Consider the following 27,916-nt stretch of genomic DNA (forward strand, 5'->3'; position numbering starts at 1 on the left):
ACACCCAGTAGTGCAATGGCTGGATCATAGGGTAGCTCAATTTTTAACTTTTTAAGGGACCTCCACACGGTTTTCCAGAGTGGCTGTACCAACTTGCATTCCCACCAACAATGTAGGAGGGATCCCCTTTCTCCACATCCTCTCCAACAATTGTTGCTTCTTGCCTTGTCTATTTTTGCCATTCTAACTGGAAATAAGCTCAATTCTGAACACCCTGCCTTTGATCTCACTCACCTTGGCTGAGTGGTCTCTTACCCACCTGTCAGTCTTCCAAAAAGGCACGCTTAACCTCATTCTAGAATCTTCTTTGAAGAGCCCTTTCACTTGCCACTTTAAGTGTCTGTTTGGTAGACAAAACTGCAAACCCAGATGGGCAATCGGGAATTAAGGGCAACAGTGGTTTGGGATTATTTCAGCTAATTGCTGTCCCATGTGAAAGATTGCATCATCTGTGACAGCTGGCCGGAGTAATCATCACTTGTAGCAGCCAGCTTCCCCCTTTGGCACAGTAGGGACTTTCAAGGCTAGTATATCTTACGGAGCAGTAAATCTGAAAAGGGATTGCAGACACTTTGTTGGCTTTTATGAAAATTAAATGGGATGAAGCCATCAAGTTTTTAGTTTGCAGTAAGCATTTGATTTAGTTTACGTGGTTTTATTTTCTAGAACCCGTGTGTCCCTGACCATTACACCTAGCATCCATTACTCTCCACGGTAGATGGCACATCACCGGTGATGTCTTCCTTTCTTGCATCCTGATGTCTTCCTTTCTTGCATCCTGAATTTGGAGGTGGAGAGGGGGTGACGTGATTTGTATATGGTTACCCAGAATGCTCTGCCAACCATTAGTTCTTTGCTGGCTGGGTCACTGAGCTCTAGAACATGATGCAAGATCTAAGTGGGCTTTCTGGGTGTGCTGAGTTGTAGCCTCATTTATACTAGAGTGACAATGACTGCTACTTTGACTAAGTCAAGGTGGGAGGAGTCCCTGGGCAGGGGGCAGAACAGGGAATCAGATGTCCATGTATTTCTCTCTTAGAGTTCTTTGGAAATAAGCAATTATAGCAGGTTTGGGGTTTTTTTCCTGCTTTCAACTGCCAAGTCGGAACCCAAAAAAGGAGGAAGTTACTTCACATTCTTGCTTTCTTCTGCAGGCAAAAAAATCCACGAGCCCATTCCCCAGGGCTCATTTTCCATCTCTGCTGGGCTCATCAGAGTGTATTGGGAGCCAGTACAAAGACCTTAACGGAACAATGCTGTCCAGAGCTCACCTTTCGTATCCCTGCTTTCTTTTCTGTGAAATTGTGCCACCTCCCTGCTCACCCCGGCCTGGGCTCTGCTTCTGCTCTCACGACGGGTGTGTTTATAGTGGATGCAGCTTGCTGGGCCACACAGGGAAGCCGTGGGGGGTGTCCAAGTTCACATGTCCCGCATTCCAGGCGAATGTTTTTGACATTGAGCAATGGAATGACTCCGCCAGGTTTAGGTCTGTCCGATTGGAATGCAACTGAAAAGGAAAGTCCCGGAGTGATTCAAATACTCACCTCCCCACAACCCCTGCTTGTTTTTTTTTTTTTTATTCCCTTTTTAATTTTCCAATGACCAACTCAGCCCAGCACTCTTACCAACCCTCAGCCCTGGTTGGTGCTGATAAGTGCAACTTCCCAACAGATAGGAATGCAAATCAGAATATTTTGTTGAGTCATGTGTCCTCTGAGGCTCTTTCCCAAACATTGCCTCAGACCCGTAATTGGCAGCTCCCAGGACTCTGCTGGATGACACCGAATGTCCAGGAAAAGCTCAGTTCATTTCTCGAAAAAATGTGCTGTCACTCTCTCCATCTGCCTGGTTGTAATATCCTGTTCTTGAGAAAGCTGAACCCCTGGAGGGAGCCGAGGCACAACCGGTTGTGCAGATAAGTTTGAAAAATATGACTATTGGCCTTTCCCACCCACTCTGGTCTCTTAGCAACAGGACAGCTGATGGTATCCACCAGGCGAGAAAAAGCATGAAACATGTGGGGGAGCCTGTCTGAATTCTTGCCTGCAGTCTGATTTATTTAAGCCTTCCCGCATTCTTGGGCCCGAAGATCCAGGAGTACGTCATGCGAGCATTCCCCTGCCCTTCTGGTGACCTCTACGAATGAGCAGATAGGGGAAAATCTCAGAATGAGGTGGACATTCTTCCTCTGCAAGGGTCTGCCTTATCTGAGACAGCCGTTTCCTTCGATCGGGGAGTAGCCATTTGAAAACGTGGGCACATTTCTCAAGAGAGGCGGGCTAGGGTGGGGTGCTGGAAAGAGCCCGGGGCCGGGGTGTCTGATGCCCCTGGTTCTGATGGTGACTGTCTCTCCTTCCCCGTGGGCACCTTGGTGCACTTACCTCCACCCTATGTTGGCTTTCTCATCTGTAAAGTAAGGAGATTGTTCTCGAAGGTATTTTTCAGCGCCGAGTGTGTGTGTGTGTCTGTGTGCCTTTACAGAAGATTTATATTATCTCATGTATCCGTTTGATTCTCTCCCTTGAACTTCAGAGTTATTCAGTCAAGAGCAAGAATTTTGAGGCCAGGCCTGTGTTCTTCACCACTACCTTCTATACTATTGGGTCATATACACAGAGGTGCCATCCGGCTGGTATTCTATGTTCTGTCTGGCTCTCTTATACCTACATCTATTAATCTATGGGAAGATGGATAGTAGTAAGTCTTTAATACCCAGGGAGATCTGGGTCCATATTCTTTCTCTGCCTCTTACCAGTTTTGTGGCCTCAGCATTCTCAACTGTGAAATGGGAATAACAAAGACTATATGATCAGGTTGCTTTGGGAATTAGGCAAAATGATGTGTCTAAAGCACCAGACACAGTCTAAACCCCTGCTACATAGTAAGTGCTCGATAAAAAGGGGAGCGGGGTTGAGGTATTGATTGGTTATAGGTTCTCTGATGGGAGGGGCTTGCCTGAATTATCATTGAACCCCAACGCATTTCATGACACCCAGAAGACAATTGTGTTTGCTGAGTCAAACAGATGTGAGACGCACGCACACCCCCCCCCCCCGCCAAATGGTGACTGTAATGAGTTCATGTTGCTGGAACTTCTAGTTGCTGGAGCTTCTAGTTGCTGGAACTAGTAGGACTCTGCATGTAAGAGCCCTAAATCACAGCTCAGATAACCAATGGGACTGGGCTGTGGTTGGCTGTTTCTTACACAACTTGAATGCTCTTCAATCACTTTCAAAATACGAACAGTTGTTTTTCAAAGCACTTTTTCTTTTTTTTTGGACAGATAATGTGAAGTTGTTCCTCTCTCCTTCTCTGGCTTTTTCTGTGTCTCTTTCCTTTTTGTTGAGGACTTAATACAGAGCAGGCCCTGGGCCAGGTGTCTTACATTCATGATTTCAATGATCCTCCAAGCAACTCTCGAGTGTTTTTGTTGTTCCCATTTCACAGGGGGGGGGGATCTTGAAGTTCCGAAAGTGTGAGTCATCCAAGACCATTGTTAGGACCCCAGCTGTTAAGCGAGAGAACAAGAATTTGAACTCAGATCCCTCTGACTATTAGAATGCGAGGGGGACTGGAGGAGAGACCAACTCATCATGTCTTGATTACCGAACCCACTTCTTTGGGGGGAAAAAAGCCACCTACTCCACCCACTCCCTTATTAATATTAGGGAACTCTGGGCACTTCCTGTGTTCCTGGCTCTGCTAAGTCCGTTGGACATGATCTTGTTTAGTGCCCTTAACAACCCTACAGGGTAGATACTAGTTATTAGACCTACCTATCAGAGGAAGTCATTGTTGAGGTGTAGATAGAATAAGTAATAAGCCCAAGGAAACCAGGCTACAATTGGCACAACTGGGAACTTAACTTAGCTAGTCTGGCTCCAGAGTAAACTCTTCTCACGAGCTAATCTACTAATTTTATTAGTGTCCCTGAGGGCATGTGTTCTCCATTACTCTTGGGAGCATTATTATGGCTTATCTGTTACTTCACTTCTGCTTTTCTTGGTGGTGTCCATCACCAGTCTCTCCTTGTCCCTGAGAACAAACAGTGAGCACTGAGGGTACAGAAGCTATTGAACAATAGGCCAATAGTTTCAACACTGAAAGACTTCTTCAGTCTTCAGGGGTCGTCTCGTCCAGGGGTTTCTAACTATGGGGCGTGACCTGTTTAGTGGGTTATAAATATAACTTCCTAGCTCATGATCAATATTCCAAAAGTGAAATGAGTAGAATAGAAAACATAGAGTCTATTGCACTCAGGGGGAAAGTTGTTTCAGTTACCTATACGTGTGTGTGCTCTGGGTCACTATGCATTTCTTATTGAGGGCCATGTTTGTCCAAGTTTGGAAAGCATTGGTTTCATTCAGTGATTTTCAAATTTTGTTCCATGGCATCCAGCGAGGCCTCAGATATCGTAGGGAAGATTGGGATGGGAGAAGTTGAGTAGAAAGAGCTCCAGGAACGTTCCTTCTTCTGGCCAGAGTAGTCCCATGTTCATCTCGTTCTCATGTTAGGGTTTTATATGATATTTCAACTTTTTTTAAAAAAAAGACTCTACTGAAAAAAAGAGTTGAAAAGCCAGTGATTTACCTCATTGGGTTTGTGTTGTATGGAGTATCGATTCACTCTTGTGTGACTTTGTATGTGAAGCAGGGAGCAGCTGTGTGCCCAGTACTCTGGTGCCGCCATAGAATATCCAGCAGTGTTGGCCAATGTGATCATCGCTGTCCTTAAACGGTTGTTACAACCGACCTGGTAACAACTGCTGCTTATACCAGATATGGTAAGGAAATACATGAAGATGTTGTTCAAAATTTGGCAACTTCTTTAACAAGTTATACAAAGAATTGTTACAAGAAGAGAGGTGGAAGGATCAATGGTCGCCAAAGCAATGGAGTTGAAATGAAATATGAGGGGTCGTACTTTAGCTCAGGTCAACAGCATAAATACGAATGTGGTGTGAATTTGCTTGATAATGGTTCATGACTCACTGTCTGAAGTTGTTAAGCGACTTCTAACTCTGCAAGTCAACAGTGTGGCACAGGCCAAGACCCCATGGTAAGCCTGACTACATGCAATGCATTCATGGACAGAGGGTACAGAGTACCTCTGTCCGGGAGATTACAAACATGGCCAAAGCACTTTGCAGCTTTTTCCATGGAAGGCTAGAGTCTATTTCCCTGCTTCTTGACTTTGAGTTGACCCTGTGATTGGCTTTGGCCAATAGAACATGGCAGAAGTGATGTTGTGCCATCTTGAACCTATTCCTCAAGCATGTGAGCTCCATTCTTGAACTCTTGATACAGTCATGCAAATAGGTCCTGATTAGCCTCCTGGGGGAAGAAGGTAGACAAGGTGGAGAGAGACCCCAGGAATCAAGGCCATCCTAGACCAATCAGCCTCTAGCTGGTAGCAGACACTTGAGCAAGCCCAGATGAGCACAACCATGCCCAGCCCAGACCAGAATAACTGTCTAGCTGACCCAAAGAATTAGGAGCTAACTTTTGGAGCAAATCCTAACAGATGCACACACCGTCTTGCACTGGCAAATCCACACTGGAAGAGAGTACCATGATCGCCTCTGCCAAAAATATTACCTAGAAATGTTAACAAACTAGAATGTGTTCAGGGCATGGTGAGGATAAGGGTTCTAAGAACCTACTGGATAAGAAGTTAAGGAAGCTTGATCTGGAAAGTGAGGATGTTCATAGGAATATGAGCTCTACATTTTGAGATTTGACATTAGTGGGAGAAGGAGGATGAATTCTTTATAACTTCTGTGCTCAACTGAGTAATTGTAACTTATCCCATTGCATCTATTCTTGCCACGTCCTTATGGTGAGCGGAGTATACGCTTCTGAGTACTCTCTTTGACCTTGGGCTTGGACATGTGACTTGGTTTGGCCAATGAAATGGAGGCAGAAGTTACCCAGTGTCTATGGCAGACTCACTCTCCTATACTTCTGCCATCACCATAATAACCGTGTGTCCCGGTTGGCCCATTGGTCCCAGAGCAGAAGGAGAGACTTGTGGAGCAGAACCCTGGACCCCCACCCTGCAGCAAGCAACAGAGCTTTTCCAGCCAGCCCATATATTCATGAGTGAGAAATTAATGGTTATGGCTATACACTCCTGGGGTTTTAATATTAATTCATACCCAGTAATAATTGACCAAAATATTTCTGAAATTAAGGTCAAAGAAGAGCTGCGTCAAGGAAGCAGAGGAATCTCTTGGGCAAGGAAAAGAACTGTCCTAAAGTAAAACACATGGAGGAGTTAGGAGTTCCCTATCCATGGAATAGTCAAGCAACCGGAAGCTGTGGAGGTGTTCTTAGAATGAGGATCAGATTTTCATTTTAGAGTGACTGAGGCGCTCAGCAATTTGGGGAATGGTTAGCAGATCATTTCGGCTGTGTTTTGACACGGGGAGGATAAGCATGGAGCGGCAAGCACGCGTGTGGGGAAGGTGTTGGTTAAGAGGAACAAACACTGTGGGGGCTTTGAATGCCCATGAAAGTGCTGACCTTTGGTTCAAACCTGGGAGCATTTGTTATTCAACCTGGAACCTCCCCCTCTTTCCTCTACATTCCACTCATTCCTGAAGTGCCAGGTTAAGGCTGGTTTTCTCTATGGGAAGTTTACCTGACCTTTCCAGCCTCCAGGGACCAACCCGTCTTCATCTTGGCCGTCTTATCTTTCTCCTTGACTTTTTCCAGGCTGAGACTGATGTAGTCCATGTGCTCACATAGTGTTTCCTCAAATGAAGGAACTTCCAGCTCTGAAAAGTGGTCTTGTCTGTCTCTTTAAAACTGAAAGCTGGTTGAAGGTAAGGAGCATGGCTCATTCACCCCGGGGACCCCCCGGATCTGCCACAGTGCCTGGTACAGCTAGAGCCTCGATAAATATTTCTTGAATGAGCGCATGTGGATTTCTTTCATCTTTTTGGCACAACTGTGAGCTCCTAAAGGGCGGTTGGTACTTACATTCCCATAGTGCTCCACGGCCTGTGCATTTATTCATTGAACAAATATTTGATGAATGAGTCCAATCCCGGCTTACAAAACTCTGTGTCCCCTGGCTCCTGCCATCTCTATGACATCATCTCGTGTAACTTCCCCTCACTGACCTGCTCAAACTGTAGTGGCTTTTCTCAGTTCTGTGAACCCTTAAAGCTCATTCCCACCTCAGGGCATTTGCAGTCACTCTGGCCGAAATCACTTTCCCTTGATATTCTGCGGCTCCTCCTTCTTGTCGTTCAGATCACAGGTCACCTCCTTGGAGAATACTGAGGGTCCAATTCATGGGCACTGCCTCTCTCCATCAGATCTTCCGATCTCAATTCTCTGCATGACATTCATGACTTTTTGATAATTATCTTCTTTCCTCTCTCCCTCTCTTCCTTCCTTCCTTTCTTCTTTTATCAGCATGCTTATTTATTGATGGAATGTCTCTCTCAACTAACATGTAAGCTTCATGACAACAGGTGTCTTTTTGGTTTTACTCACAGCTGTATCCCTCATATCTGATAAATAGATATGAGTCAAGGCATGAATGAATGAATGAATGAATGAAAGAATGAATATGTGTCCAACACCCAGCTCTGCACTGTGGATACAGTGGGAAGAAAACAGACAAGGACCCGGCCTTCAAGTTTTTTATAATTTTTGCAGAATGTATGATCAATATATACCTGGTACAGCAAAAAACCAAAACCAAACCAATAAACAACAAACACGAAATAGAACAAGTTGGGAGTGTATGTAGTTCAATTCATGTACTTCAGCCCCAGCTGCTTTCTCTACTAATACCTCGTTTGCAGGTTTGCCGGGCAGATTAAGTGAGACCACGAACAGGCCCCACTCAACACCATGCCTGGCAGGCGGCTGGCGTCCTGAGCATGGTCTTCTCCTCTCCCCCCCCCCCCCACCAGCCCCATCTCCGCTCAGATGAGTTCAATCAAGCATACTAAGGAAGCTCATCTCGGTCTACCCATCTGATCCATTCCAGAGAACCAAACTCCGATTCCGAGTGCGGCTCCTGGGTTTAAATCCAGTTGTGAAAGTGTTTCTGCCACATGTTCCTCCAGCGTGTTGATGGTGGAGGTGGGCGATCACGGTCCATTTGTGCACCATGAGCTTTGAAGCCGCCGTGTGAGCCGGGAGGTCTGGTGAGCTGCTGTTTTCGCACCATGTGGTGGGGGAGCTACGTGATAATTGGCTGCAAACCACAGCAAAAGCACAAAGAGTCAGGGAATGCTGTAGACAGGGTGGGTCTTCCTCGGAGGGACCGTTGATAACTGCTGGTGTTGCCAGAATGTCATCGATGGAGAGTCAGACTCTCAAATCATTGCCGAATTGAAAACAAAAACAAAAACAAAAACAAAAAAACCCCAGCCAACAGCCAAGCAATCATTTGCATGCTAGCTGCTAGCAGCCAGTTCCTGAATAGCACCATTCTGTTCTAGGCCCTTCAACAGGTCTCGTTCAGTACTAACATCCGAAACAATTGTGGTAGTGAATGACCAGGGCTATGCTCAGGTCTCAGGAGAGTGCTTTCTGGAGACTGGGTAGCTGGGTGTCTAGGGAGCCGGATCCCACAGAAGTCCTGGAGAAGGGGGCAAGTTTGGCCAGTGGAGGGGCAAGGGCAAGGACGATTACACAACACAGCTCCCAGAGTTAACTCCTATCTGTGTCTAATCTGTTTGCCCCTCCCCTCTCCACCTACACGGATGTGCCCTTTAAATATTTATTTGCCCACCATTGCCGTGTGCAGTAGACTTTGTCTCAAAAGTCAGCTTGATCCCTTTGAAGGTGTTTACTAATTAGATCAAGCTGGGAAGTTAGGCAACTGCAGATCAATCGATCCTGTGTAAGGTAGTTCCTGGGCAGGAGACCCCTAGACAGCCTCAGGGAGGTCAGCGGCAGCTCCCAGCTTCCTCCATTTATTAGAGGAAGTCCTAATGATCGCCCAATTAAGCTGAATGGCACTGCCTCTGTTTCTGCCGTTAGCCTCTGACACAAGTCTAAGGCAGACATCAGAGGGCCTGGAGCCAAAAGGCTAAATGCTCTTAGCAAGCACGATTATGGATCAGTTGCGTGCTGGGCTCACTTTGACATAATCCACCTGAAATTCTCGCTCAGTGACACAGCATCTGGGCCGGAGGTATTGACTCGAATCTCAGTTTGGCTTGAAAGGGATGTTGCTGCCGCAGTAATTCCAGTTCAATAGACCCGCAGGTCACTGCCCTTGGATATTTTAAAATAATATTTGCTTCAGGAGAATCTGGGCACGTGCATGAGTGTATGCGCGTGGGGCAAGTGTGTGTTTGTCTGGGTGTATAGATCCAGCTCAAAGAGCTTCTAGAAGAGGCGAAGCATAAAGCGAGGGGGAGAACTTTATCATACTGGATCTGAAGGCAGCCTCAGTCCATGGTCAGCCTCACTGGATCCCTTTCAGCCACCTTGGCCATCGTCACTGTTCCGATAGGCAGGAATGTCTATCTTAGGTCTTAGAGGGGCCCGTTAGAGACTTCTGCTTCGAGGGTCTTTGTTCCAAGGGTAAGGCCAAGTGCTTCCCACTTCATGGAGCCCCCTGCGAGAGCCTGACAGCATGCTGGGAGTGATGCCTACCAGCCTGTGACAAAGCTGTAGATGTCTGAGGGCTTTGCCCGGCATAGCCCTCCTCTCCCCAGCAGAGCCAAGGGCACACCTCTCTGTTTCCATGAACCCTTGTTCACATGTCTGCCATAGTCCGTAATTAAGACTGTTCATGTGTTTACGATGAGGCTGAGAGTACCTTAGCCTTGTGACCTAGTACCATGATCTAGGCTCGGGTGTACAATGTGTATCAAATGACCAAAAGACACCTCTTACAGGGAGATCTGAGTTTCTTCTTGATATGACTAAAGAATGCAGCCTCTCTCAAAACAATGGAGCATAAGTCACCCGAAGTTAGCATCAGACAAAGAGCCGGGGGAGGGGGTGGTGGTGTTGGGCAGGGTGTCAAAGGACAGGTCAGCCATGTCAGCATTCGTCTGTCCCTGGGAGATTCGACTTTTATCTGGGGAGGGCGGCTTTATTTTTAATCCTTCTCCCACTGTTGAGCTGGCCTCCAGTGTTATTTGCTTCCCTGTTTAACACTTGGGCCCTACCATGGATAAGCCCCCTTCCCATGTTTCTGTCATTTGGGAGTAGGTCTTAGAACTCCTAGGCTCCCTGAATCTGAGTCCCATCACCCCACGAACAACCTGTGTGACCTTGGGAGGGCTACTCATCTCTCTGTAGCTACTCATTGGCTTCCTCAACAGTAAAGTGGGAGCGTAGCAGTATTTCTGGAGGTTGTCGTGAGGAATTAATGAGAATCGAGGCAGAGGCCTGAAGAGAGTGTCTGGCTTCGCATAAATACTCAGGATTGTTAGCTCTTTCTTCCTGCAACACAAAAATACTCCCTTCCATCTGACGCAGCTGTGGGGTGGATTGAAAATAATGGATGCAAAGTGCCTGGCCCCCAAAAGGTGCTTATTGCTACCATTATTACTGGCTCCCAGAACAGATCAAAATGTAGAAAAGATTTTAAAACTTCTTAAGGGATTGCACAAAGAAAATGACCCAGAATTCAGCTTTGACCTTGACATCATCTCCCTTGACTAGTTCGCTCTGAAAGATTACGGATCTCATAGACTTTCAAGGAGATTACCAGGGAACAAAAGATCCAGGAAGGAAATCTCTTTTTTTAATGCTTAATTGCTAAAATACACACTCTTTTTCCTGAGGGGCTGACCACAGCAGGGATTTTCCACTTTGGAAAAGACCTTCTCCCTTATCCTCAGGGCTTCATCTTTGCCTAACTTTACTTATTTCTTAATTTTTTTAGTTAAAAAAAATTTTTTTTAAAGATTTTATTTATTTATTTGACAGAGAGAGAGCGCGCATGCACAAGCAGGGGGAGTGGCAGGCAGAGGGAGACACAGAAGCAGGGTCCCCACTGAGCAGGGAGCCAGATACGGGGCTCCATCCCAGGACCCTGAGATCATGACCTAAGGCCAAGACAGATGTTTAACCGATTGAACCACCCAGGAGCCCCTGCCTAACTTTAGAAATGCCAAATTTTAAGGCAATGCCACTGCCATAGTAGCAATTACATACCAAGCCATCCCCATACCACCATGCCACAGTGTTTTATTATATTTGTCATATATACATTTGTGCATATATGACCATATTAATATATTCTATTTTTTAATGTTCTATTTTTGAACAAACACATAATACTACTTCCAACTACTGTTTTTTTATCTTCTTTTCTCAACTTAATGTATCATAAATTTCCTGCCAGATCAATGAAATGATTTTTATTCCATTTTGAATGATTCTACCATAATGACCTTAACAAAACCCCTATTTGTAGACACATAAATTGTTTCTAATGTTTCCTCATTATAAACAACACTGTGATAACAACCCAAAAAGGCTTTACCAATTTGTTCCCAAAATAATCCATGACAACACTTTCCAACTTCTTTTGTAAATTTCTTGGCATGTGTAAGAAAGGATAATTTAGGCACACATAAGCAAGAACAGAGGGCAAAGAGAAGAATCTACTGGAAGCCACCTTCCCTGGGGGCTTGAGCTACCCAGAGGGCTGAGGGGAACAGCGTCCCTGCATGTCCTTCCCCATATATGCCGGTGAGCTGCTCCATAATGTGGAGAAGCTTCTGTCTACAGGGGTTTTCATACATCCCAGTAACCCTGGATTCTGGTTTCAGAAAGAAGCCATTTTTCTTAGGCAACGAGGCTAGGTGGTGGTGTTGGCAGGGGACAGGAGAAAAGGCAGAAGGTGGCCCAGGTGAAGAAGTATCACCTTGTGAGCTTTTGGTGGGGTGTCACCAGTTGCTGTGGCTTAAAACTCAAACACATTTTTCAGGTGACAATCTCTAAGAAGTCACTAGTTACGTTGGACGCTAACTCTGGATCATTCCTCCTTCGTCGGCGGAGCTCAGTGAGTCTGAATGAATCATAATGAAGAAACACAACTTGTTGGGGCTTCCCAAGACACAGAAAGGAATCTGGCCAACCTTTCCGTTGAAGCTTTATGAGAGAGGTGAGCGCAACCGCTGATCTTTACGAAGGCGACTGTGGCTCGGAGCCTTTGTACTCTACTGTGCCTTGTAAAGCTTTTATGAAATCTCTGTCATCCCCTTGGTAGGTCCCGTGTCGTGAAGAAGGATGCTGAGCATGAGGGATGCCATCTATGACTTCTTCCAGGTTGCTTTCCTTCCAGGGAGGGATCTCAGCACTTTTTGGCTCTTGTCAAGAAACCAAATTGCTGAAACCAAGCAACTTGTTCCCAGCGGTAAGATCTTGTTTGGTCAGAAGGGTGTAGCTTTACTAATTCTGGGGCTTATTGGCTTCGGGGAGAGCTCCCTGGCATCTGCTGGAATTTGTAAGTGATGATGCAGGGAGCGAAACGGGGAAGGCAGGCATTTACTGACCTAACACGGACTTGTTAAAAAATGCCAAGTACACATCTGTGGTCTCTCTGCATTAAAAAGAAAATATATACTGTCAGGAGAGAAAACAGATTATGATTCATTGCTCCTGTTTTTAGGTAAACCCATGAGTGTTCACACTTAGGGCGAAGAGACAAGTGGAGCACAGGCTCATGCAGCCCCACCACATTTTCCCCAGCCGTCTACCAGCGGGACTTCTCAGGGTGGTTATTTTTCTCTATATTTCTCTTTCTGTTTTCTTCTCTCTCCTACTGCCGTATGGGATCATAGAAAACAACAACAGCCAACAGAATACAAACAGGATTTAATTCAGATTACCTGGAGTCAAGTTGCTGTGAGAAACGGGGCTTCTCTGAGCCTCACTTTTCCCATCTGCAAAATGGACATAACAAGACCTGCTGTTCTGTGTTTGTTCATTCACCACAGGTACGTTGAATACCAGTGAATCAGTTAGCAGCAAGAGGAAACATGGGCTCCAAAGCTTAACATGTGGGAATTTTTATATTTTTCCTTTCTGTTTTAAAGATTCCTCTCCTTTTTCTCTCCTGACTCAATCTCTGGACGTCCAGAGATGCATAAACATCTTTAGAGCTACTGGCAGACTTATGGTCTTGAATTTGGAGGTTAGTGGAAGATTGTTTCCCTCTGTTCTTGGTGCAAACTACCAATCAGAAAATAGTGCTGGAATTAGAATAATCTTCTTTTCCTTTTATGATGTCTTTTTCATTGTCTGTAAGCTTTCTGTGGCTTTTCTATTTCTATCTGCATCACCCAGACTGCTAGTGGGACAGACTCCTAATTGGTGTCCTTGCTTTGTTCTCTTTCCTTGCCAGCCCATCCTATACATAGTTTCCATTCATTCACTCACTTAGCAAACTTGTATCAAATATCTGATTGATTCCAAGAACTATAGTGGGTGCTGGACATGCACTTAACTAGTCCAAATACCTCCCTCAGATTCCCATTGTTTTCAATGTAAATATCAAGCCCCTTAACCTAGAAATTCAAAATACCTGCATGTATCTGTTTCAACCTGCTTTTTAATTCTCTCTCTCACTACATAATAGTATCAACTCTCCACTCTAGCCTGGGCTAATCTCACTGTCTCCCTGCCTTTGCAGATGTCATTTCCCCTTCCAGGTATGCTGTCTTGTCTCTCTATTTTATTTGTCCAAACCTAATGTTCAGTGGTGAGCTAACAAAAGCTAATTCTTTTGTGAAATTCTTCCGACTCTCCCTCCTTGGGACCCTTGTCCTATAATATTGGAGGCCATATAATTAAAATTGCTGCGTAGCATTTCAAGCATACAGGAAGACAGTAAGATTTCAAGGTGTTTGAATAAAAACATGGAAACGTCTTGGCTTACTAGTCCGTGCATTCTCTGTAGGACTTAATATCACAGTGTCCAGCTCAGCAAACACTTGCCTGTTTGTTGTTGGAGCCATAGGACAAAATGTAAAAACTGGGAATAATGTACTGTTAGAATTATCCCAGTAGCTGATTGCTTCCCACTCATTTTGGGGGATGACTTCAGATGTCAACTTGGTTCAAACCCTTATCAACAGTGTCCTCTCCAGCCTGGCTACCACGGATTCTTCATCCCTCTTCATTAAAGTCCTCTTGCTATGGAAATGCAGGGTTACCTGGTCTAGCCAGGAGATCATAGTACCAGGTGGTAGAAAGAGCTGCTGTTTTGCCTAGTTATCTAGATCTGAGTTCTAATTCTAACTGCCAGCTGAGCAACACCGGAAAAGTTACCTTGCCTCCCTGAGCCTCAGGTCCCTTTTCTGTGAAATAGAAGAAATAAAAACCCTTACAGGGGCAGTTGTGAAAATTGAGTGTGATGATATATGTATGTAGCACTCATTACCTTCAATTCATACTAGGTTCTCGACTCATACTAGGTGCTTATTAAATTATGGATGTGATTGATATTTACCGTAGATGCTAGAGGGATCCACAGCTTCTTTGCAAGAACCACTGGATTTATAGGCTGCCTCCCAATCCCATGTGTGGTGGGCTCTCATAGACTTTCATTTTGGGGGCTGGCTGTATCTAACCTCCTCCATTGCTGGTACAGACTCTCTTTTTTTGTAGTCTTGTTGGAGAGTAGTAGCCTTCACCTACCACACATGTCAGAGAGTTTAGGCTCACCCCATAACCCTAGGCTGCCAGAGCTGAGCAAATATCCAGGGTCTGGCCCATGGGGCGCTTCCGTAACCTTGTGTCTCAAAGTTGGGATCCTGGCTGTACAACTTTTGCTTCTGGGATTTTGAAGTCTGAGTGTATGTCCAAAGCTAAATGGTCACTTAGAATTCATTCACAACTAAGGCAGCTTTGATGGTGGCATTCAGCTGCATTCTTCCTTCTTCCTACAAGACCATGGTTGAGTTTTCTCCTCCTTAATCATCCAGACCGCTGTGGTTCTCGTAAGCTTGCGGGAAATCACTACCTGACCCTCCCCACCCCCAGTTTTTCTCCAAATGTGACTCGAAACCAAGAGCTGAGAATGGCATTCTGTGCACCTCAGGGACTTCATTCAGGGACCAAGGCTCCAGGGCGCCCTAGCTGGATCTTCGATCCCATCCCCATGACAGCGGGGTGGGTGCTCCTACTGCCCTCGTCTTGGTAGCTTGGCTTCCATTGTCTACTTTCTGAACCCTGAAAACAGAAAGAATGTTGAGCTGCCCTCCAGCTCAGCCACTGGCTTTCAATCCATGCTGGCCTTCTGTCTTCACAGAGTGACACCTCTCACCTCGAATTGTTACCATGTTTCAATGTTTCACTCCTGCCTAAGAAGGGCAGTTTAGCCAGTGAAACTCCGCACCTTTTCTTTCAACACCGGAATTTGTTTCCAGAAGACACGGGTTCTCATCCCACCGTTGCTCTTGATAATCTGTAAGCCAGCTCACCTCTTTGTCCCTCAGTCTTCTTACCTATAAACTGGGCTCAGTAGCAGCTGCAGGAGCAGGGTGAGTCCAAAATAAAAAGATTGTCACGTCGGGATCTCTGTAAAGCGAGACAGAGGTGGTGGTAATCATCGCATGGTGCTATGAATATTTTTCACGATAACAGTTATAATAGAATCAATGGTGAGAATATTAGGAAGGACTGGGCAGCTTGGAAGGGTTTGCTTATTAACGGCTGGTAACTGTGCATCGATTGGCACTGGGGGGCTGGGGGGTCACCATTTTTCTTAATCAAGTAGTGACCTCTTCTGGAGAATGAAAGAGGCAAGCAGAGCCTGAGCACCAGGGGACCCTTACACATGTGCACCAAGACAAGCCACGATAGGGTGGCCGGTCCCCAGGGGAGAAGCTCTCAGGGTAGATAGATGTTTGCCCTGAGCAACCAAATGGAAAACAAAAACAAATGAACTGAAACTGAAAATCATCTGCCCTGGAGCCCTCCCTGAGAGGGCTCTCATCGACAGAGCTGCTGGAAATTTGGGGACCCAGTCCATGCTTCGTGGGGAGGCCCCTGATCCAGCGATCCAAGACCAGCCTTTAGGGAGAACGGCTCAAAAAAGGTCCAGATGGGAAATGTATTTTTGTGTTTTCCTAACCGGAGGAGAAAAGAAAGTCTGTTTCAGAGGCACAAAGCAAGGTGAAAAGTGACGTTTAATGGAGCAAGTGGCTTTTGCTCAATGATCCCTTTTGGGGGCAGGAAAAGGGCAAGCGCTTCTTACAGTCTTGCCAATTGGACTGGGAGTAAGAAAAACCAGAAGAATTTTTTTTTTATTGTTGTTGTTTTTCTCCACCAAACGTCACCATATTCATCTGTTACTTCAGACTCTTGGGAGGAGAAAGAGGAGCCTTCAGCAAGCCTTCTTGGTGACTCTAGCTACCACTGCGTTCCTCTTTTCTGTGCGCCTCCGGGACTTAAGCTGGGCTAGATCATGGAGAATTTGATCAGACCTGGTCTCTGTTGGGCTGTCCTGCGTCACACCTTCCTGAGGATAGAGGCCTGGTTTCCACTTACATTCATGGGCAGCAAAGGCGTAGATTGATGGAAATCCTATTATCCTACCCCTTGTTGAATGGGATCAGAAGAACTGGACTCAGAGACAGGAAGGAGCTTACGCAATTCAAGAGATAGAAGGACGGGGCTCAGATTAAAACTGGGTCCTCCACCCAGTTAGCAGTCTTGCCCCTCCCACCACCCTCCAACCAGCCCTCTGCATACTAATCAACTAGTTATATTCATGATGCCTGCGTACTAGGTTGGCTAGTCGTATGGTAGCTACAATTTGTTAAGCAACCACTTCATGCTAGTCTCTATTCACTCATTTATTTAGCAAAGATTTATTGACTACAATGTGCCCAACACTGGAGATACAGTAGTAAGGAAGAAATTATAAGCTCAGCCATAGGCAGCGATCTCATCAACAAATAAAATGAAAACTGCGATCTCTGAAGGTTGGGGATGGGATGCTGCAGGAAGCTGCAATGATGGGGTGGAGCTCTTCATCCAGGGAGAGCTTCTCGAAGGAAGTGGCCATTCTACTCATCTAGAGGCTCAGGCCTAATATCTCCAAGCCATCCTGGCCTCCCCTTTTTGCTTACACCCTACATCCTTTTTTTTTTTTTTTTTTTTTAAGATTTTATTTAACAGAGAGACAGCCAGAGAGAGAGGGAACACAGGCAGCGGGAGTGGGAGAGGAAGAAGCAGGCTCCCAGCGGAGGAGCCTGATGTGGGGCTCCATCCCAAAACTCCAGGATCACGCCCTGAGCTGAAGTCAGACGCTTAACGACTGCGCCACCCAGGCGCCCCCACCCTACATCCTTTCTACCAGCAAATCTGGTCTGCTCTGCATCTGAAATACGTCCAGAATCTACCCGTGTCTCACCACCTCGGTGCTGTCCCTCTTTGTCCAAACATCCCCAGGCTCTTGCATGTATTACTGGGACATGATCTCCTTGCTTCCACTCTGGCCTCCCCAGGATCAAATACACTCAGACAATTCTGGGTCACAAATCTGTTTAAGTCTCCTACAGCATAACTTCTCAGAGGCTTTCATGTTCTAATACATATACAGATCTCCAAGAATAGAATACAGTATATAGCATCTTGCAGACATACTTGACCACAGAATTATTTTCCGTGTCTTGTTTCACGCAACTGCTGTTCCATAGAATGCACTCTGGATAACCCAGAAAGTGTCTGGGAAACTATATCATATAAAGTATTATTATTATTATTATCCCAACTGATGAGCCGATGGGGGACAGAGCCACCCACCACAGCTTTGCTGAACTGGGAGTCAGGTCGAGTTTTAGCCACAGTGAGCTGCTTCTGAGCTGTGTGGTTTGGGCAACTTATTTCATCTTTCTGAGCCTGGTTTCCTCATCGGCAACACGCAGATAATAGTTCCTGTCCTGTCCACTTTGCCAGGCCGTTGAGAGAATCCAATGAGATGATGGATGTCAAAGAAGGGGCGTCCCCTTCCCCGTCTAAACCAAACCAAAACCCAGTGCCACCACTGTGCTACGGGGGACACCTAGACAAACATTAGTATTTCCGTGACACCATCTCTGCACTTCATCGTAATCAAAGAGCAACGAATTAACATTTGGTTTATTTATTTGAGCAACTGGGAGTAAAACCCCGGGAGTTGCTGGCCATTGGCTAGAAATCAAACAAAACAAAGAATTAATTGGAGTTAAGGCTGTGGAGAGTGCTAATCTCTGCCAAGCATGGGAACAGGCAAGAAAAGCCAGGTGTCTGGACAGCATAGACAGAGTATGTAAAGAGCAGGGATTGTGTGAAAAGGCTCGGGAAGTAAGAGAGCCAGTAGAGAGAAGCTAGGAAACTGTGGCCAAAGGATTCATTATCCTCTCAGCTACTGGTGCGGACATGGCGCCCCACACAGAGCTCCTGAGTGCCACCAGCTGTGGTAACTCAGGAATGGTCAGTGGGCCAGTGTGGAACCCCTAAACTGGCAAAGTTCTGGGTCTTTGTAAGGTGTACCTGGTTCAGACTACCTGGTTCAGGCCAGGTCAGCAAGCTCTGCAGATGCCCCCTTCCGGACCCAAACACGGCCAGGTTTTCTTTCCCTCTAGGGCTTTGCCTATGGCTGACAGTGACCTTGGGCTCAGGTCTCCGATCCCCCAGACTAACTCACACTCTACAAATACAACTTGTGTTTGTGGCCCAAGCCTCTGATGATGATGATGACAAGGAGGATGATGGAATTAATAATGGTAATAAAAAATAGAGCATCTATATGGAAATCTAGAAAGCCACTCTTATCCAACCCCCTCAAGGGGGTTGTATGAATAAAAAAATGGCCAGTGGGTGTTCTTTCATTTTTTGTTATGTGCCCACTTATCAGGAAGTTTAAATCTACAGTGCTTTCTCCACCTACCCCCAAACCTTAAGATTGAGGCAACAGGGCCCCAGGCAAGAACTCAATAGAATGAAAAAGGTTTCTGTTTGCACAAAGTTGTTTACCAGGATTACTAAGCAAACAGGAGGAATGGAACAAAATGATAAAAACAATCTTTGGTGCTTTCCTGTGGGATTTTCTGAGTTCTTTCAGAGCATGTCCAGTGACTGGTGAAATTGACTTCTTGGGGGAAACAGAAGAGGAAGGAAAACGAACACATTATCATGAATCTTGTCTCTTGAGGGTTTTAGGGCTGTAACTGACCGTGACTGTTCCTAGCTTTTGCTGAACATTACTTTTTTGGAATGACCTGTAGTTGGGTACATAGGCCAGTGGTGTTCCCTGGAAACATGGGTAGGCTGAGGCCAGGGAAAGCTGATTGAGTGGAGTGTCCTGGCTTTTCTCAGAAACGAGGGTCCGCTAAGTCAGCGTCCAGGTGACGGTACAACCAGGCCAGCAGGGAGCGCTGGCTGGGCTCAGGTTATCAATGGTGGCACCTGGATTGCCGGGAGCAGCAAGGGACACAAATATTTAGGTAGCTGCTGAGTTTCTCACAACCAGGAGAATCACAGCTTACAAAACAAACTGCCAGCTCACTCAGTTTGAGGTAAGCATTATTGTCCCCACTGAACAGATGAGGAAACTGAGTCTCAGAGATGGCATTGAAGTTGGCTAAGATTCCTAGGCAAAACCTGGTAGGGCCTAGATCCAAATTCTCAGTTCATTTATTTATTTATTTGAGAGAGAGAGAGTGAGAGAGAGAGCACACGAGCAGGGGGAGGGGTGGGCAGAGGGAGACGGAAAAGCAGGCTCCCTGCCGAGCAGGGAGCCCAGACGCATAGGTCAATCCCAGGACCCTGGATCATGACCTGGGCAGAAGGCAGAGGCTTAACTGACAGAGCCAACCAGGCGCCCCATAAATTCTGACCTTTCGATGCCATGTTCTGAGCTTTTTCGCGATAGCAAGAATTGGAGAAGTCTGACCTTGTGGCCACCAGCCCAAGGATTCGATGTATTAGGCTTATTGTCATTGTCTAGTTACTGGTTTGCTCTGAAGCTTGCCTTCATTTCTGGGCAACTCCCAGAATAGAGACACATTTAGTAGTGACAATAGATGTTGTTTCTGGGTGTTGAGGGGTGCAGCAGGGTGAGAAGATACAGGTTAAATGACCGCAGGGGCTTTAGAACCCCTTGAATTTTAAGAACTCACAAACAGAGCACTTATTAAGTACTGGACAGAACGCCAAAGGCTCTCAGCAGGAGCCCACCCTTCCTTGCAATAACCTTACGAGGTAAACCTCAGTGTCACGTGCATGTACAGATGAAGAGACTGAGGCTCACAGAGCTTGACTTGTCCAAGATTGCACGGCCGGAAAGCAGAAGAGCTGGGAATTGACAAGAGGTAGTCTGAGCACTTAATCCTGACTCTGTAAATATTTGTCAAATATTAAGACGATACCAGTGGTTCTCAAAGTGGTCCTAAGACCAGCCTTGACGTCAACCAGCAACGTGTTAGGGATACTGAATCAGAAACTCTGGAGGTGGGGCCCAGCCGTCAGGGTGGTAGCAGCCTTCCATGTATCCTGATGCACACTCATGTCTGAGGACCGCTGACTATGCTATCATGCTGTGCTCCAAGGGAGAAAGGACCTACACAGAGCACTGTGGCCACCAGATGTGCCTGGTCTAGGGAAGATGGCTTTCCAGAACATGCTGTTTTGGTTTGTGGACCACACCTGGGGGGGTAGAGCAGAAGCAGAATCTCTCCAGAGAAAGGATTTGATGGGAAGAGAAGGTGGGAAGGGGGACATCACAGCCACCTTCCAAGAATACAGTGTGTTTGTAGGACACGTATCATTTATCCACGAAGGCTCACTGAAGTCAAGTGACTTGGCCAAGGCAACATAACTAGCAACAGATGATGGACTCAAAGCCAAGTCCCTGACTCCTTCTGGAGCACCAGCTGCATCTCCCCCCGAGCATGCTGAGTCCTCGATGCTTCGGAGATTCTCTCTGAATCATGAGAAACTCTTCTTGGTAATGGCCACAAACTTCTGACAAAGATAAGGAATGATAAAAAGGACATCAGGCTGGTGGTCCCAGGAGGGAGGAAATATGAGGGGAGGGCTTCAGAAAGGGTCAGAGAGGAGACAGGGAGATGTCGTGCTCTAGAAACCCACAACTGCCTCCTCATCTTGGTCATCACTGTCACCATTCCCTGGACTGTAAATTTCTAGAGTGGTATGAGACATACAGTGCAGCACAGCTGAACTGGAGTTTGAGTCCTGGCTTTGCCAGTGACCCTGCACAGTTTATTTAGCCTCTCAGAGATTGGATCTTCATGTACAAAACGAGGAGCTTTACAATTCTGGCCTTGCAGGATTTGAAGGAAGTTTTAGGGGGTTAATGTACGTAAAACCCTTAGCAAATTGCCTGGATTGTGTAGGGGGTGATCAATAAATGTGCACCAGAGTTGGGAGTGTGGAAATAATTCCCCATTAAGTCACTTTCTAGGGATGATGGTTAATGCCAGGACGATATGCAAGTCTGGGCCGGAGCGGAATTGTTTGAGAAGACACAAGGGAGGCTGAGGCTGCTACCGATAGGTCACCTTCTCCATTTTTCCTGTACCAAATGGATGATGAAATAAATAATTTCTCTTTGAAACGTCCTGAGTGATTGCCATGTTGAGGGTACACCCCTCAGTGCAGCACTGACCCCACTCAGAATGGCACTCAGGCCCTCAGGCCCTCTCTTCCTTTTTTTCCCCTTCCCCTCCTTCTTCTAGTTTCCTGGACATGGCTGTGCAAGGTCCCATTCCAGTCTTCAGCTGTAGCTCGTTTTCTGCCAGTAAGAACATCCGCAGCCTAGACCAGAACAACGGAGTGAGGGCAAACACAGCGTGGATCCTGAGAGGTGTGGCAGACGACTGGACCCAGACCATCTCTAACAGTTATAGGAGGTTGGAATTTGTAATCTCTCATTCTGCCTCTGCCCATGTGACCAAGACACTTGAGCAAATTCATAAAAATAGTGAAAAGCTAACACTCGTTTGAGCATTTTGCTATATGCCAAGCAACTGTCTCAGTGCTTTATGTGTATTTACTCAAATAATGCTCAGAATAACCCTACAATAGAACTACTGTTATAATCCCCATTTACACATGAGAAAATGCAGGCACAGAGAGGTTGGGTAACTTGTCCAGGGTCACACAGCTGGCAAACAGGATTTAAATGTAAGCATTCTGATGACAAAATTTTCCCTCTTAATCACTATGTGCGGGGACAGTAGGTATTGGTTAGAGTAAAGAGAGGTCTTGTTTCTAATATATATTTCATTGAAATTGTATAAATATGAATGTTATCATTAACATAGTTCTTAGAGAAGAGCATAGAGCAAAGGTGGTCTACGAGGATTTTCAAGGACTTGGGGTTGTTTTGGGACCACCTGTGGCTTAAGGGCCAAATGAGGTCTGGAGAAAAACACCCTGAGAATTGGGATCTTGTCAACACTCCCCACCCCCACATCTCTGCTATCAGCAGAAAATGAAAATGCACATTTTGAGATGCCTGGAAGGGAACAGAAATCACCCAGATGGGACATGCAGAAGGTGGGGTGTGTGTTAAGGACAGGAAGGGGTTGCCCCTCTTACACAGAGCATGGAGAGATTTGAGTGAATGCCCTCATGTTAGCTCTGCGTATTTCTTAACCTCAGCTAGTAGGGCCAATTCTCTGACACGGCCAACTTTCACACCACCTCAATATACACTTGGGTCTCCTGGAGTCTCTGACAGATATCTATCCCTGAAAAAAAGAAGCTCCCTTAAGAGCCTAGAGCAGGGCCTCAGTGTTTTATATTTCCATAATTTCATTGTAAAAGAATCACTAGAGAGTGTATCGATCGTTTTTGCTGCCTAACAAAGAAACCCTGGCCCCCGATCTCAGTGGCTTGTAATAACAATTTTCCATAAACAGGATGCTTACAGCTCAGCAATCACTGTGGGTTGATTAAGGGTTCCTTCCACAGGTCTTCTTGGTCTGTGACTGCATGAGAAGAAGCAGGCCCTATGTGCAGAGTGCTGTTCTGACAGAAAGCAGGAATGCAAGAGCCCAAGTTCAGGTACACAGTCACCTTAGACTTTTGCAGGGCTGGGGTTCACAGTCCACTGACCAAAACAATTTTAGAAGCCAGATCTGACAATAGAGTAGGAAAATTTACTGGCCTGGTAGAGAGTGTGGCAAGGGTGTGGAAGCATAATTCTTCTACAGAAGACTGATCTGTAATGCAAATTGTCATAGGGATTTTTTTTTCTTTAACCATGCAATTCAAGGGTCCTTCTCCAGCTATTTTAACTCAATAGGTCAGAGTAGGTAATAACAACAGTAATAATAATAATAATAATAATAATAATAATAAAGATAGTGACCAATATTATTGTTTGCCTTTTATGGGCCAAACCCTGTGTTAAGTGCTTACATGTATGATGCTGTTTAATCCTACGACTACTCTGTGAGATGAGGACAATTATCATCCTCCTTTTATAGGTGAGGAAATAGAAGCTCGGAGACACTCAGAAACTTCTCTAAGGTAGACAGCTAGTAAATAGTGGTGCAGGGTTATGGACCTGTGGAATGTAACTCCTGAGTCCCAAGACTTCTTCAGTTTCTCAAATATGCCAATATCTTTCTTGCCTCAGGGCCTTTGCACTTCTTTTCACTTTAACCTGAATTAAGTTTCCTCCCATTCATTCACTTCATTTCTCAGGTTTCAGTAGAAACATCACTTCATCAAAGATGATCCATGATGGACTCTTTTGGGTCTTCTAGATTTTTTCAGCCTTATCTGACCTTCTTTGCTGTGGTGATTCGCTTGATGGAGAGCCCAGTCTCCTGTGCATCTCCTGACCTCCTAACACCTCAGGCTGTCTCAGCTCTCCTCAGGGAAAACGGGAGATGGGAAGGAGCCAGTAGATAAATCTCTCTCTGTGCCTTCTCCTGGGTGGGATCTCCAAGTCACAGTTGTCCCAGACGGCTCATCCATCTGAGCCATCAGCTATATTTTCTTGCAAAGCTGGTGCCAGCTTGGTAAAACACCACCTTACACGGGCTTTCCCCCATTCCTTCACTTCCCCTTGTCCTTTCCTCTTGCTGTCCTAGACTGCCCCTCCCAATAAAGCATGAGCAAGTGGGATTTACAGCAGGCTTTGCTGCCTTGGGAACCCAGCCTAAGGGACCCTCCCTTCCCACCTAAACTTGACCACCTGTTTTTTACACTCAAGTGCTCTATTCTTTTGTCTCACAACTTTTTCTAGCACAACTGGTCATCATAGATAATATATGCATTTGTGTGATTATCTGTTTAACAACAATCTCTTTCCATCCACCGTAAGTTCCATGAGACAAAGATTACAGTGCTGCTTACCACTGTGTCTCCTCTACTTAGTACCTGGCCTTCACATAGTAGCCAACCAACAAATAGTTATAAACGAGCATGCGGGTCTGGGTTTGAATCCTTGCTCTGTCTCTGTTGCTTTGGGCAAGTTACTAAAAACTCCTAAGCTTCATTTTCCTTCCTTTTTTGGAAAAATAGGACTAGGTACCTACCCCAGAGGTCCTGAGAACCGAAAGTGGTGGTAAATGTAGATGTTCAATAACTGATAATAATCGCTAATATTATAATGCTAGACCAACACCCAGCAATCCTTTCCTAGAAAGGGCCAGACAGTAAATATTTTAGGCTTCGTGGAAGAAATGATCCCTGTCACAGACTCAACTCTGCCATTGTAGTGTGAAGACAACCATAGATAATTCGTAAACAAATGGGTGTGGCTGTTCCAATAAAACTTTATTTACAAAAATAGGTGACAGGCCATATTTGGCCCTCAGGTTGTAGTTTGCTGATCCCTGTACTATATCATCTGAGCAACGTGAGTCTAAAGGGTTGTGCTAGGTCACATCAACAGACTGCAAATATTCCTGAACTTTCTAGGCAAGGCTTATCCTTTCATTTCTTTTCAGCATTTAAAGATAAGCAATATTTTCCTGGCAGTGACAGTGTACTTTCAGGGAAATCTTATTCTCAGAATTTGTATTTGTTTATAATACCTCTCTAACAAGTGTGAGTGGTGAGAGCCCTCCCGCATATTTTCCCTCCAACTTTTTGTTAACTGGTACTAATCTCTCATTTTGCCTCTACCCAAGTGGACCTTCTCTACATACATGAAACTAGTCCGTGGTGAGAAAAATGGGAATTTGGAAGACTGGAACTTTGCTTGTCTCCTAAGAAGAACCTTACTTATATGGTAAATCTTTTTAGAATGAGTGGTTTCTTGCTAAAGATATAAAAGATATAGTCTTTTTTTTTTTTTTTTAAGTTTGGTCAAGTCTTGGGAGAAGAGCATATTTTTAAAATATATATATATATATATATAATGGGATCAAGAGAATAAGACAAGTGTGCTTTAGAGAAAATATTAGTTTTTTTAGGCCTTGCTATGTGTCAAGTATGGGAGACAAGGCCAAGACACCATAGCTGAGGGTTTATCAAGAGCCACCCGTTGCAAAATTGAGGTGCTTTTTTTTTTTTAAAGATTTTATTTATTTATTCGACAGAGATAGAGACAGCCAGCGAGAGAGGGAAAACAAGCAGGGGGAGTGGGAGAGAAAGAAGCAGGCTCATAGCGGAAGAGCCTGATGTGGGGCTCGATCCCGTAACGCCGGGATCACGCCCTGAGCCGAAGGCAGACGCTTAACTGCTGTGCCACCCAGGCGCCCCAAAATTGAGGTGCTTTTAACCGGAGAAGAGGGAATGGAGTCTAGAGATTTAAAAATTGCAGCTGGTTTGGGTAGATAGGAAGTGACCGCCTCATCTTACCCCTGCGAGCTTCAGCTTGCCTCTCTTGTGTTGATGAAAAAAGACGTTGTGAAAAACACCTTGCCCATTGCCTCATACAAAATAGAGCTGGAATTAATGGATGCCGTATATTTCCGTCTTTCTTTATTGTAATTATTAATAATTATTAAAAAATTTCAAAGCAAGCCTGCTTTGAAAAAAATCCTACCAAGGGTTAAGCCTATCTGAACTGATCACATGTTGGCTGGATTCTGACGCATGTCACCTTTTGATGTGACAATGACCCATGCTCTGCACGTCTTTCTGTTCCTTTATCCTTAGAGTTTTGGCAATGACTATCCTCATGGTTGCAATATGGCTGTCTCTGCTCTAAGCATCATGTCCTCTCAGGGCATCATTTTACACAAGATGAGAGAAAGCAGGCAACAGAAGGGCCTCCTCCTTGTATATTTCCTTTGTGCTGGGGAAGGAAATCTTCCCAAGAAGGCCCCTTGCAAACTTCTTTTTATATGCCATTGACCAGAAATGTGTCACATGTCTAACCTTAAACCAATTGCTCCCGAAGGGAGTGTGGTAACTGTGACTGGCTGAGAAGAGTCATGATTCATCTACCGGGGCTGTAACAAGGAAAGAGGAGGCATGACATGTGGCGGGCAGGGTCTGCCGTACCTTTTTTTGTCATTTCCTTTTTATGTCTGTTTGGTTTACCAGTTCCTAATCCAGTGCCTGACCTAAAATAAGCATTAAATATATATTTACTGGGGAATGAGTATATATTTATTGGGGAATGAGCAAAGTAATGCATGGATAAACAATGACTAGAATATCCTTCTTCTTGCCTTTCCCCCTATTTATTCTTTTGTTTCCTCATTTCTCTGAGTCTGATGAAGGCAGTCCTGGAGCTTTCTATCTGCAGATGATGCTTCCTAAATTTGGTAACACAGCAAGAGTAGAGTACGGTGAATACAGCCTATCACACTGTCCATTTTCAGCCTTTGATGTGGGTTGGTCAGTGTGGTCAAGGAGAGGACAGGTAGGGATGCTGGTAGTGCACTCAAGGACTGCCTGCACAGCCAAGATAGGAAACCAAGGTAGCCCATTCCCTTCAGTCCTCTCTCTTGGGAAGTGTTCTACGAGTTTTCAAACTCCTCTGTTAGAATGTCAACAAAATAGCAGGGATCTGTGGAAAATATTAAAGAAATATGATTTGATATGCACCCCAGCATCTTGGAAGCATTTGTTATTAAACATTTAATGAGATAATTATAAACCCCTTCCACTTAGCTCATAGCTCAAAAGGTCTAAACACCCTTTCTAGGTTTTACCTTATTAATGTAGTCGGAATGAAGCACTGGGAAATATTTCTTTAAATAAGTGACTATCCTAGGTTATTCATGATTTCAGTCTTGTTTACCCCCTACCGTTGGACCAGAGTGGGAACTCTATGCTCAATCCAGGAGTATCCCTGGGAAGGAGATAGAATGATGAGTGGTTGTCTAATCTGAGTGGAATCTGATCTCTACCACTTATTAGCTATGACATACAGGGCAAGTTGCTTAATACATTCAAGCTTCAATTTTCTCATCTACAAAATGGGACAATAATTGAGGGTGGTTCTGGCACAGTGACCGCAACAAAGAAAGGGTGCAATGAATGCTATCTGTAGTTGCCGTTGCCACATGCTATAGTCATCAGTTTGCCACTGAAATGAGCACTTTTTTACAAAGACATCTGTGATTGTCATCTTTGAAAAAAGATGATGCCATTTGGGAAAACTCAAGGTCAATCCATTCAACAAGAGCCAGTCAAGAGTTGTGAGGCCCTGCTTGCCTTCTTGGCATGGTGCTGGGCACTGGGATTATCTTTGGAACCAGAGGCCAAGAATGCCTCTGACTGGTCACTTAAAGGTGGTTAAAAAATATCTGTAGAATTTGATATTTATTTTGCAGAAATGAAGTTCTTGGATTGAATTGACTCATCATGTCACCCAAAATGGCCACTTCAGAGTGAATCAATTCTGAATTGATTCTGTCCTGCAGTTGGGTATGAAACCAGGAGTATGTCATATGGCAGCATGGAGAAGAGGGGAGCTCAGGAGCTGGGCAAAATCAATCTTCACCATGCCTGTCCACCCACTAAGACATCATCACTTCAGGCAAGCCTGC

At 45.3% G+C, this 27,916-nt stretch overlaps 1 long non-coding RNA gene across 1 annotated transcript; it reads left to right on the top strand.

Moving 5' to 3' along the window:
• The first annotated feature begins 4,016 nt into the window (after positions 1-4,016).
• LOC123000843 (uncharacterized) lies at positions 4,017-14,261 on the top strand. The gene is made up of 4 exons (XR_008957870.1): positions 4,017-8,167; positions 11,923-12,099; positions 12,205-12,351; positions 12,779-14,261. It is a non-coding gene; the product is annotated as an uncharacterized LOC123000843 (long non-coding RNA).
• Positions 14,262-27,916: the final 13,655 nt, after the last annotated feature.

The sequence above is a fragment of the Ursus arctos genome, unplaced genomic scaffold, assembly GCF_023065955.2.
Source record: "Ursus arctos isolate Adak ecotype North America unplaced genomic scaffold, UrsArc2.0 scaffold_6, whole genome shotgun sequence".
Taxonomy (NCBI): Eukaryota; Metazoa; Chordata; class Mammalia; order Carnivora; family Ursidae; genus Ursus; species Ursus arctos.